General features: G+C 37.0%; 1 protein-coding gene across 2 annotated transcripts in view; it reads right to left on the bottom strand.

Moving 5' to 3' along the window:
• The window catches only part of LOC122982000 (cryptochrome-1), a 34801-nt gene extending 31522 nt beyond the window's left edge, over positions 1-3279 (bottom strand). For both annotated transcript variants that reach the window (XM_044350924.1, XM_044350926.1), the window contains exon 1: positions 3129-3279. The gene's annotated coding sequence lies outside the window, so the exon portion shown is untranslated. The remainder of the gene's footprint in view (positions 1-3128) is intronic.
• Between the last annotated feature and the right edge of the window lie 9064 nt (positions 3280-12343).

Raw genomic sequence — 12343 nt, 5'->3', positions numbered from 1 at the left:
TAAAGAGTACAGTCTAGATGTGAAAAGTGCCCCGAGATAACTTCTCTTGTGATTTGGCCGTGTACAAATAAAAAAAAAAAAAAAAAAAAAAAGGACTTGACTTGACTTGTTTCTTGGTTCAGTGTTGCATAATTGCAACATACTTTAATTTCAAGTGGAGCAGAAGCATGATGTTATGTGATCTCATGAGGGTGACTACAGGGTGCACTCAAACAACTGATGTGGAACTGCAACAATTAGTCAACAGAAAATTTTAATAATCAAATAATCGTTTCAGTCATTTTTTTTTTTTTTTTAAGTACAAATGCCAAACATTTGCTGGTTCCTGCTGCTCAAATGTGAGGATTTGATGCTTTTCTTTGTCACACATGACAGGAAACTGAATATCTTTTGACTGCTGGTTGGACAAAACTAGAAATTTGCCAGAAATTCACTATTTTCTGACTTTTTATAGTAAAACAAACATTCAAAAATATGTCAGATTAATCGATGTTGAAGATAATCGTTAGTTGCAGCCCGAGAAAAGTATTTTTCATGAGCTAAAATCATGAAAGACGACCATTTTCTTGGGAATATGTCGCTACACAACTGCTAAATTTTCAATTTACTGCACTTTTGTGTATCTAGGAACACCATTAGTGTGACTCCCATAACCTTTGTGGATCTCAGTATACCTGGCAGGTAAACCGAACAGCTGATGGCAGTGGAAAGAAAAACAGAATGTTCCTCACAGATGGGCGGGTGATGAGGAATTTAACTGGATAATTAGCTAGGCGGCTAGCTGACTTACGGCTCACCTGCAGGTTAATTCTCTTGATCTATTATATGTCTTCGCTGACTCACTGGCTGAGTAAGAAGTTAACTTAGATCCTGTTAACCAGCTAATTCAATACAAACTGAGATTCAACAGATTATAATGTTCAAAAAGCATTTAAAGAAGCAAATTCAGACATTCCCCTTCCTCTTTCTTTCATTTGTCTTCAAGTCTGATAAGACTGGATCAAAGCAGAGAGAGACAACTTCTGCATCTCCATGACAACTGAGCAAACTCCATCAGCCGATGAAGACCATAAGATGCAGTTGAAAGCTCTAGTAAAAGCTAGTAAATAGATCTTAAATTAAGATCATTTGGTCAAATTGCTGTTCCCAAGCTCAAGAACGAACTATCATGCTAAAACAACACAAGACAAGTAAAATTTGCATCCGCTCAGATATCAGAGTAATCATTTAATTCACACTTCTTTTAAAACTGGGTCACTGATGGAATCTTTCTGTAACTGGATCCAATCCAAGCATGAGGAAGTTTTATGCAGCTTGTAAATTTAATATTTTAACAAATTTAGAACCCACTGAGAACACCCAGAGGGATGAGCAATGTGTCACGAGGACACATTCAGTTTTCTGCCAATATATTCTTGATCACACAGACTCTAAGCAGTAAATGAATACCATCTATTTAATTATTCACTGCTTACTGTAAGGCTTCCATGTGCTACTAGACCTTTAAAAAAGGTTCCTGGTTGGATCCAACCACCAGCTACAACAATCCATCAAGAGTGATGACAGGTAGAGTTTTCCCTGGGAACATTGAGGCCATACTGGGCGCCGTGAAGCGAGTCTGACATATAGTGACATTTGTAGGAGTTTCATCATCGGTTTAAAAGAAAGACGCATCGTCAGCATGAGGAAATTATGCAAAGAAACACATGTAAGATTGCTTTTCCTTCACAGAGCTCTTCTCTGTGTTGATATGGTTCCAGGGCATTACTACATGTGATGAGCCTGGCTTACTACTGCAGGACATAATCACTCGTCACAAACAGAAACATAACTCATCACATTCTCTGCTACATGTGCTGATTTTTACGGCGTGACATTTTATAATTTGTCAAGTCTCAGTATGACACAGTAACATACAACCGACAGCTGGTGACCAGATATTCCGGGGATCCTCTGTGACGTGTAAAAAACGATTTGTCATCAGTGTTGACAATACTCATCGTGTCTTATCTGCAATTCATAAAGAAACGACTCCGACTACAGTAACAGCACATAAACGGAACATTTTATAGAGTGGGATGGAGAAGGCGGCAGATGGGACTCCAGCTGAGTGTGAGATTGGGAGGAGATGGAGGGTTTTGATAAAATGTAGAGCTGCGACGATTAGTCAATTAATCGCCCACGACTATTTTAATAATTATTTAATCGCTTTGATTCATTGTTTAAGAAAAAAAAAAGCTAAAATTCTCTGGTTCCAGCTTCTTAAATGTGAATATTTTCTGTTTTTTTCCATCTTCTATCATAATAAACTGAATATCTTCAGGTTGTGGACTGTTGATCAGGTCAAAACATTTTAGGTTGCATCATGGACACAGTTATCAACATTTCACCATTTTCTAACATTTTATAGACTGAAAACTAATCAATAATGAACATATTGATAAATAATGAAAATAATTGTTTCCAATAAAATGAATTGAGGCTTATACTGTAATTAGGGCAATGGAAGGTCATTTAAAATCCATTCTAAATCATTTACAAATATCATCTTAATAGCAAATTACAGATTATTTTGAAAGATCATGTAATGTGACCTTCACGGAACACTGTATTAAATGAAAAATGACATAGCTCCACCCCACTGTAAACATAAGCATCCTCTGATTTAAATATAGCTTATTCAGCTGTACACTTGACATTAAAACTATAATCATTTCTTTAAAAGCCATGTGATGGGGTTTGTTGCCAAATCTTAAGTGTCAAGTCACAGTGATGGCTCTTATGACTTCTCCAAATGGAAATTAGGTCACACTGTCTATCCTTTGAATGGAGGGGTTGATATTATATCCAACTCATATGAACTCATACGAACAACCCATAATTAATACCGAATAACGTCACGTATAAACAGCTGTTGAACATGTCAGGGTTGGTTTTAATGAGTCTAAACGCGAACAATAATAACTGACTCAAGGTTCAAATCTCTGGCAAGGAAACAACATCTCCATATAGATCAAAACGGGGTCACCAGAGCGATGCTTATGTAACTGGTGGCGCTGTTTATAAAAGTATACCCGCTTTCCCCCTTAAAACAAAACCTTTAGAGGCGCCAAAAAGACTCGCCTTACCTTGAACTGGCTCCCCGGAGGTGATATTTATGTCAAGCCCAAAGATAGTAGCATTTCTTCTCTTGGTTTTGATGTGCGGGGAAGTCTTGTGTGCCGTTTAAGTTGCCTCTTGCTTCCCTGCAGGATACCTGCGTACTGCTGCTGTACTACTTTGTTTCATAAGAGATTGACTCATTGCGCATGCCTCACCCAATTTATCCCACTCTCATGCTGCGTTCACTACGCAAAGGGTGAAATAAATAATCCCTGTCAACAGTTTGAAAGTGTCCACACGTCAGTTATCGACGTTATCAGAGAGGAAAATAACCGCAAATGTATCGCATAGATACGCGTAATATTAGTTTAAGAATGGTGAACACGAAATGTGATGGAAACCGCTCTTTTTGTTTTAACCGTTTCGTGTTATTCAAATAAATACCGTATTTCATGTGGTTTAGTGCAGATGTTTTTACGGTAACTGTGATATCAGAATGAGAAGACTTGTAAAAGATCAACAAAAGTGCAGTAGGTTATATAAATTTTTTATCTGACAGCCAAGATGAACCGTAATACAACGTGGGAAAATTCACAAAGTCCTCCTTTCCCATAATTTTGAACGCAGCACCAGTGCTGTTGAACGTGAACGGCGACGTGCTTCCAGTCCGGCCTTCCTATTGGTCGGTTTGGCGTCATGAGTAAGATGCCGGGTCACGTTTAAGAAGCATGGAAATGCGGAAGTCCATTCATACGGCAGCAACCGGCAACATTCATTTAAACATATCTGGAATAAAAAGCCCTGAATAAAGGCGCCGACCCAGTTAGGTATTTATTTAAAGGAGGAACCAGTTTATTCATGTTTTGACATTTTACAGAGAGTATTAGAATCTAGGCTGAACTTTTAACCTCCAAAGTGAGAAAGATCACTCAGTGATTAGGTTGCTCACCCAAGTGTTTAATTCTGAGTGTGTTTAGTGACACTTGACCCTTACATACTGTCTTCAGGGTCAGATTTGACCCATTTTTACATTTGAGAGAAGTAGAAACATCCTGAACACCTTTAGCCTGAAATTTGATGACTTCTCCTAATGTGACCCAGAATATACAAAAATAAGTTCTCCTGTTTTATGTAATATAGTGATTGTAAATGTTTTTTCTCCATAAACAGAGAGTGTTAAAACTAAAGAATTCATTCTCTCTGCTCTTTGAAAGCTTCATTAAGGATTATTTATTATTATTATTATTTATCTGTGACTGATGAGGTATTCACAAATGATTTGTTGTTCAGAAATGTAGTATAGAGACTAATTATGAGTGGATAACGTGAATGGTCATAATATGAACATTATGTAAGGGTTAAAGACACAGAAACAGTAGTTTGTAGTTCTATTTTATCTTAAATCTTTCAAAATAAAAGGCAGCTCCCTTTGTTTACGCTGTGAGTATAAAGAGAAACCACAACATTCAAATTATTTTAATGAGTAAGTCAATAATTGAAACTGCAAAAGATCACCACAGTTGTGACTATAGCACCCTAAACATGTCTTTTGTTTTCTTTTTGCAAATATGCTTTTAACTAAAATTGAAATTAGCACAGAGATCTGCTTACATAGATATATAGCCTTTTATTTTTAATATTTCCTTTTTTCTTGTATGGTTCTCACTATTACAGTTATATTTCATTGTTAAACTTAACTTTTTGCACATTTTATTATGTTACAGATGTGATTTAAAAGGATTTAATTGACTTTTTCAGAAATCTATGCATGATAACACATAATGGCAAAGCAAAAAACAATTTTTTCCAAATCTATTACCCATAGCCTAGTACAAGTATTCACAGAGCTTATTTAGTACACTACTGAAGCACCTTTGGCAGCAATTACAGCTTCAAGTCTTTTTTCATGATTTCTCATGATTTGGTTGCAATAAGTTGTATGTAGTATAGTGTAGTTGTATAGTGTGGTATTATTTTAGTAATATGCAAACCATTTGTTGTATATTGTAAAACTTGAACAACCTGCTTTGGCAATACTGTACTTAATAAAGCTTATTCTAATCAAGCAAATTTCAGTTGGAATTTAGATAGACTGATGTTATTGCATCTGCATCTTGTCATAATAAAACCTATTTGAACGACAAACATATGAATTACATTATAGTGGCATATGTGTGGCAGACTGATGCCACATGTTGCACTTTGGCGTATGAACAACAATCATCTTATATACAGTACATTAATAAATTGCATTTTTTTTAAAGAATCAGACAACACATCACTATACAGGTGAAGCACTGAACACAGAATAGATTTGCACCCAACTAAACCATCCAATTATCCTAAAATAATAATAACACTCATAACAATGGCTGTACACTTACAGAACGGAAATATCTGAGTGTTGGATTCACAGCACATTCATGGCACATCTATGGTGAGATAGGTGTAATTTCCATAAACCCAAGTAACAGGGGATGATAACACCACCATCATTTATTCTTGGCATGTTTATAGGTGTGCAAAGACCTGAATCACTATCAGAATCAACTCTACTGGGCAATATGTTGACACATACAAAGAATGTGACTCCAGCTTTCAGTAACTCTCAATACACTTACACAGTGCAGGAACAAATCTACAAGATACACATGACATATACAGCGAAACAAAGAGGTCAAACAAAGGTAAGCAAACATACACATGCAGCTGCTATGTGCAGACAAAAGCTGGATAACAAACAGGACAGACTGTATATTGTAAATACAGGATTATAATACAAGTGACAGTTCAAAGAATACTGGAATAAGTATTGTATGCATTATAAGTTACTCTATTTATAGATGTGGTTTGATTTGCATGTACTGATGGCTGTAAGATAATATAACATTGCAGGGTTATTGCACAGGAATTGTTTTTAGACCTCACATGGCTGTTGTATGAGTGTTATGGGGAGGTTTCATGGTTTTTTAGAGAGTTCTGGCAGATTTAAACTGGTCGTAGCAATCAAAGGACTTTAGATCTGTCACTTTCTGGCCAGGTCTCTGTTAATTGCAGTAAAGCATACCCAAGTTATTTTAACCCAGGTATGATGTTTAAAAAAAAAACAAGTCTGCATATTGTGTGGAGAGTTTATTTCTGTCTTTCTGTTTATTTCTGTCACCAGATGGTCGAGAATCTGTTGGTTGAACCCCAAAATGAAAAATCCCCCCTACGGAGCCCCCTACATCTGCCATCGCTATATGGCAGCGTCAGCATCATGTTGTCATTCAGTCTGCTCACAAAATGTCCTGCCCCTCTAGATAATAAGCATCAGACTTTTCCTTTATTGAAATTTCATTCTTCCCTAACATGTAACTGTAATTAACACTCTGACCTAATTTTGTACCGTAATAGTTTGAACCTTACATGAGGAATTGAAAGACATAATACAAATGGAATATTATTGAAGGGAAAGAGGTAAAAAAACAAAAGCCCATCAGTGCAAACTAAACATTTACGTCACTGCCTTATTTCACTTTCATTGCTTTTAGTTATGTGACCTTCATCAGATCACACCTGCTGATGATCCAGATAATGCTTCCTGTTTTCTGAAACTTCATCATTATCTAACTAGGTCATAAAAAAAAACGTCTAATGTCATCTGTGATGTAATTATGTGTTTGCTGGCGCTACTCTAAGGGTGTGAAAGGTTAAGGGTAGAGTCACCATCCCTCCTTCAGCGACTCTTTGAAGGCGCTGCCAGGAGTGCTGACGTCTCGTCTCAAGGCCTTTTGGAATTTTGACGTTACTTCTGCAAAATCAGCAAATTCTTTTTGTCAGTGTGCGATGGTGATGAGTATTCAAGACGTTATTTCATGATAAAGTGTTGTCAGTTACATCAGTGGGAAACCTTTTCTTGTACCTGCAGTAGAGACACATCACCCATTAGAAAAGTTTTAGACTTGAGTACAATAAGTTTTGTTTTTTTGTTTAAGTAAAAGTTAAATTAGTCAAAATTACAGTATGAATTCTTAAAAGAAACCTTTGTAAGATGTTAATTTAAATCCCCCTATTTAGCATTTATAAGCAGTATAATATATAAACAGTTAATAAATGGTTTATAACACACTATAATGTAGTAAGCAGAATATATTAATGTATTTGTCAACAACTACAACTCCTCCTGTGGGCACCCAGAACTGGATGCTGGTATATAAACAGATAATGAATATTATCTATAGTAAAACATAGTTGTAATAATATAAAATATAGGAGAAGTTATAATTGTTGACAGATACTGTACACTAATAAACATTTAAAGATGTCTTTGTATCTGCTTATAACTACATTTTAATGTGTTATAAACCATTTATTAACTGTTTGTATACTGCTTATAAAATGCTAAATAGACTTAAACACTCAAGTATAGGTGAAGCATTAATAACTCCTTTGTTATCTTACATCATTTGAAACCTACCTCATCTAAACCACTTCAGCTACTGACTTACTACATTTCCCAGAATACTTCAGTTCCCTTTGCCAGCCCCCTTTGGTTAGAACTGTTTGTACCTGGAAGGAGGAATAGTGCAAGTTGTCTTGTTTCATTGTATTTCTATGTCTGGTTCCTGTAGATGAAGACTTTGACCTCTGTAGCTCTTCTGCACCTGATTTCAGCAAGAACCATATATGTGAAACTTTCATGGACTGTTAGCACTATGACATGTAATATGAATATGACTATGTAGTGTATGTATCAGGGGATTATTTTCAAAAAAGAACAGCCTGTCTCTGTTGGACATAATCCGGGCACACAGCACACGGCTGAGTATACAACTAAAACATGTGCAATGGGACACTGATATCATTGTTTTTATTAATCTCTAAACTTTACTTGAAAATGTTGACTTGAGCACAAAAACCCACACAGGACCCAAATCCTAGACACCTTTAATTTGCTTTCTGTGCTTTCTTTTGTATTTATTTGACGTTTTTTTTATATTAATATGTTGTTAATATGTTAATATGTATGTGCTGATGCTGCTGTGCAACCAAGTGGGGACAAATAAACTGAGAAATGATAAAGCAGTCCAACAATACTGTATATAAAACCATTAAAACCTAACGTCCAAATTCAGTCAACTTCTCTTAGATCATCCTAAAAAGGGGGGACAGGGGTGTTAAAGGTGTTCATACCCTCGTCCACAACGTACGACGTACAGCATCACACAAAAGGAATAACTTGAGATTCAGAAATTGTCTTCTTGATCACTTTATTGACTTTTGTTTACACTTATTACTACTTGGACCTTTACAACTGATCAATTCAGTGTTTATTTTGTTTACGCCACTTGAAGACAAGCCTAATCCAGACCAATTATTGTGTTTGTCCTTTTTTCACCCAAGAATTAGAATCAGTTTATTTTCACTCAGTTTATCTGTATGGGAAAAACAGATGATATTAATACATACATACATATATATTGTCCATACAATAATGATAATAATGTAAGGTCTAAATAATGCTCAGTGTAATAGAGCAAACTTGAATGTTAAGCAATGCTCTGTAAAGAAAAAATAATTAAACAAAAACTTGCTGAAGTTAGGAGAGAGAGTGTTTTGGGAGAACAACATGTTCCGGTGAACTAGAGGATGTCAGCGATCACGACGCAGGCGGAACAGTTTGGTGGGAGGCCTCCCACGCTTCGGCTGGGAATAGAGATGCTCTTCTGCCAGACTGTATTGTATCATCATCTGTTCTTGTTGACCAAGAATGAAAATGAGGCTCTGAATAGAGTTGAAATATAGTGGAGTGATACAAACCTCCGAGCTATGTTGTTTTTCTTCTCTGTTTGTGCTTATTTCTTGCTGACAAAATAGCTGAAAAGAACACAGTGTTTATTTTGGTAACTTTAGATTATTCCATACGCATCAGACAACACATTTTTAACCATTATTCAATCAGGGAAGTTTCACATTAAAGCCATTAGTGTCTCGTTCTTGTTCTAGTTGTAAGATGATGTCATGGCCTTTATCTTTGTCAACTGGCCGCTCGTGTTTTGGCGCTAATGGCGACGCGTTTGCACGTTGAATTTGACTTTGTTTATTTATCTATTCACTCGCTTACCATAATGTAATGAGTAACAATGAGTGACCCTGGCAGCAGCCTACTAGGCCATGGTTGTGTTATATTAATAAGATATATCACATGATGCATGATAAAAATGAGGTATTTTTGTAATGTAGGTTATGTCATATTTATAGTTACAAATGTAATGCTTAAATGACTTTAAATCTTTTGTGGCCTCCCTTTTTGTGTGGGCTGTGACAAAGCGGCTCTGAATTTTTAAATGTTTATGGACAACTGCATAAATAAACAGCAACAGCCTACTTTATTTTGGCTGTATTTTGAGATTTGCTAATATTTTTGCCGTTACTGTTAGCCATTATACGCTTAATGCATTCTCATATTGTTTTCCATTCACCGCTAGAGGGCGCCAGATGTGCAGATTTAACCCACTGTGCACTTGCAGCAAAAAAAATCCCCCTATAGCCAAAAAGCACTTCCTCCATAGACCGCCATTATAAAAGAGATGCCTGTAAAACTGATTACCTTACACCTTGAACTGCAAAGAAGGTCAATTATCACTCGTATCATGAATTTAGAGTCCATGAAGGCTTCATAATGATAAAACTTTCCCCGAGCCAAGAAAAGGGATTTAAAAGTTTGTGATGTCATCCCATTGTAAAATCAATGGTGAGGCCAAAGGGAGAAATGCTATTGTGCACAGTCAGTGGGCCGCATGACAGAGTGAATCTTTGAGTCTGGTATCCAGTTCCTACAATACATCCATGGTTGATTTGAAGGATGCATACGTTTACCTCAAGTTTTGGACTATGTTAAATATAAAGATTATAACAGTCTATAAACAACAGAAAATCACAAAAAGCATGTCATGCCCCCTTTAAAATCTTAAGTGAGGTACAACGGACAAAGTCTCCATTGTAGCATTCTTTTGTCTAAATTTGGAGGATTGTGTATTCTTTGGGGTTCTCTGTCTCGAAATCCATTTTGCCATTTCAAACTGTCCATAATGCAATAGTGAATTCCTTTGTACACCATCTCATTTTGGAAGGAAGCACAGAAATAGCAATTTGAGTGCCTTCTTATTCAAGACCAGCACACAGCGAGCAGAGACCAAAGTCCCTGAACGTTCTTTCTCTGCAACAACAAATGTGTCTATTAGCTAATAACCGCTGCTGAAGTGCTCTCGTATCTGCTGGCACACTGCGAGCAACAAAATGATACTGAAAAAGGACACGATGAGAGATGCACGATGACATACTTAATGTGTCGTGACTATTACATTTCCTGACAACGGCCACATTCACAAAAAGTCCATCTGTCCGACGTCCGGCCAATTTTGTTGAGGGTTTTCCAGGATTGTAGTGTGTGTGTGTGGATGACTGAGTCACAGCTGAGAGCCTTCCTCCAACTCACTGATAAGAATAGAAGCCGACACATACGGAGATAGAAGAACCCACGCGGAAGTGCGAACACACACACACACACACACACACACACACACACACACACACACACCACACGAATTTAACAAAATACACACTGACATACACATTGGCTGCAAATGACATCCACAATTATCTTTTCACATCTTCTGATTTTATACCCTGGTTTGTGTATCTCACCTACTTCCTGCTTCCTGCTTTCTTACTGTGCAGAAGCTTTTGCTCTGCTTGCATTTTTCTGCTGATATTCTTGTTTTTATTCTGCGATAAACTGTGAACAGCAGCCGCTGGATACTTTTAAATCACTGGAACTAATATTTTTGTAGATATAGTAGGCGATTGCTATATTTCAACATTTTTATGACCTTTATACTTTAATGGTTTCTTCACAGGTCGATCAGAAATCGATCAGACAGCAGCAGCTGATTCCGAGCGCTGCTCCTCGAGTCCTCACTAAGACCAAGAAAGTGGATCGTATCACTCCAGTGTTAAAAAAAAATTCTTCTTAATGACCATTAAACAATAGAGACCGGAGCCGAAGTATCAAATTTAACAGAATGTTATTTTCTTGTACAAGAAGGAGCGTTTCGCAATGCAACACACAGTATTAGGTTACAAAGAAAAAGGCTCCCGGTGGAAGGCTTATAACAGGGTTTTATACACCTTAACTGGGCGTTACAGTTCTTTTCTTAATCTATCAAAATACAGACTTATAGATAACGTCATGTCTGTTTTCACTTCTCCTGTCCAGGAGCCATCTTTCCCAACTGACCCCCAGATGACCTGTCTCACCCTGTCGCCCGCAAATTTTATATTCTACATCTTCCTCTTTACAAATACAATGCTGAACTTCCTTTAACCTTAGCTGATGAGTCTGCTGATGTTGCAGAGTTGCAGTACAAGACAGGAACAATTTATCATGATGTAGATAAAATAGTAACCCACATACACAGTGTAATCATAATTTTTTATAACATCCAGTCCTCAGATCTTTACACTGGCTTCCTGTCTCTTAAAGAATTGATTTAGGGCTGAAATACATTTCTGATCTGCTACTACATTATGAACCATCCAGACCTCTCAGGTCGTCTGGGACAGGTCTGCTTTTTATAAATTCAGGAGCTATGGTGTCATGTTTTGTTATAACAACAATGTTCTGACTGACAGCTGACTGACAGCCATGACATAAACTAATAGTATCATCAGATTATTATGGAGACTCCAGTGTTTCTATATGAGGTACATTGAGGACATTATTAAAAAAGAGACTTTATAACTGGCATATACAGTGGAGAAAAATACTGCAGCTTTTCCCACATTGCATCTATTTCTTTGTATTCTAATGATTAATAGCTAATGGGTATAGTATTGACAATAATAGTCAGATGGAGTTTTATTGATGAGATAAACATATAATCACACAAAAAAACCACTCAGAAAAGGACATGTTGACAAATCCAAAGCAGAATCTCACATCTTTTGACGTCTCAAAGGCACCTGCACATCCATGTGCCTCTGCTTGACACACACACACACAAACACAAAGCAGCTCCCACACACTATTTGCTGTACTGGCACACACAGCATTTACGCACACACACACATACACACACCCCTCATTGTTAGCACGGGGACACCATGTGTCTGACTGACTCAGTCTGTTGGAGGAGGCGACTCGGCGACTGTACTGAGCACGCTCCACACCTCGTTCTCACATCAAGAGGCCTTCCCT

This window comes from Thunnus albacares, chromosome 5 (genome assembly GCF_914725855.1).
Source record: "Thunnus albacares chromosome 5, fThuAlb1.1, whole genome shotgun sequence".
Lineage (NCBI taxonomy): Eukaryota > Metazoa > Chordata > Actinopteri > Scombriformes > Scombridae > Thunnus > Thunnus albacares.
This window is presented reverse-complemented; position numbering and strand designations above follow the sequence as displayed.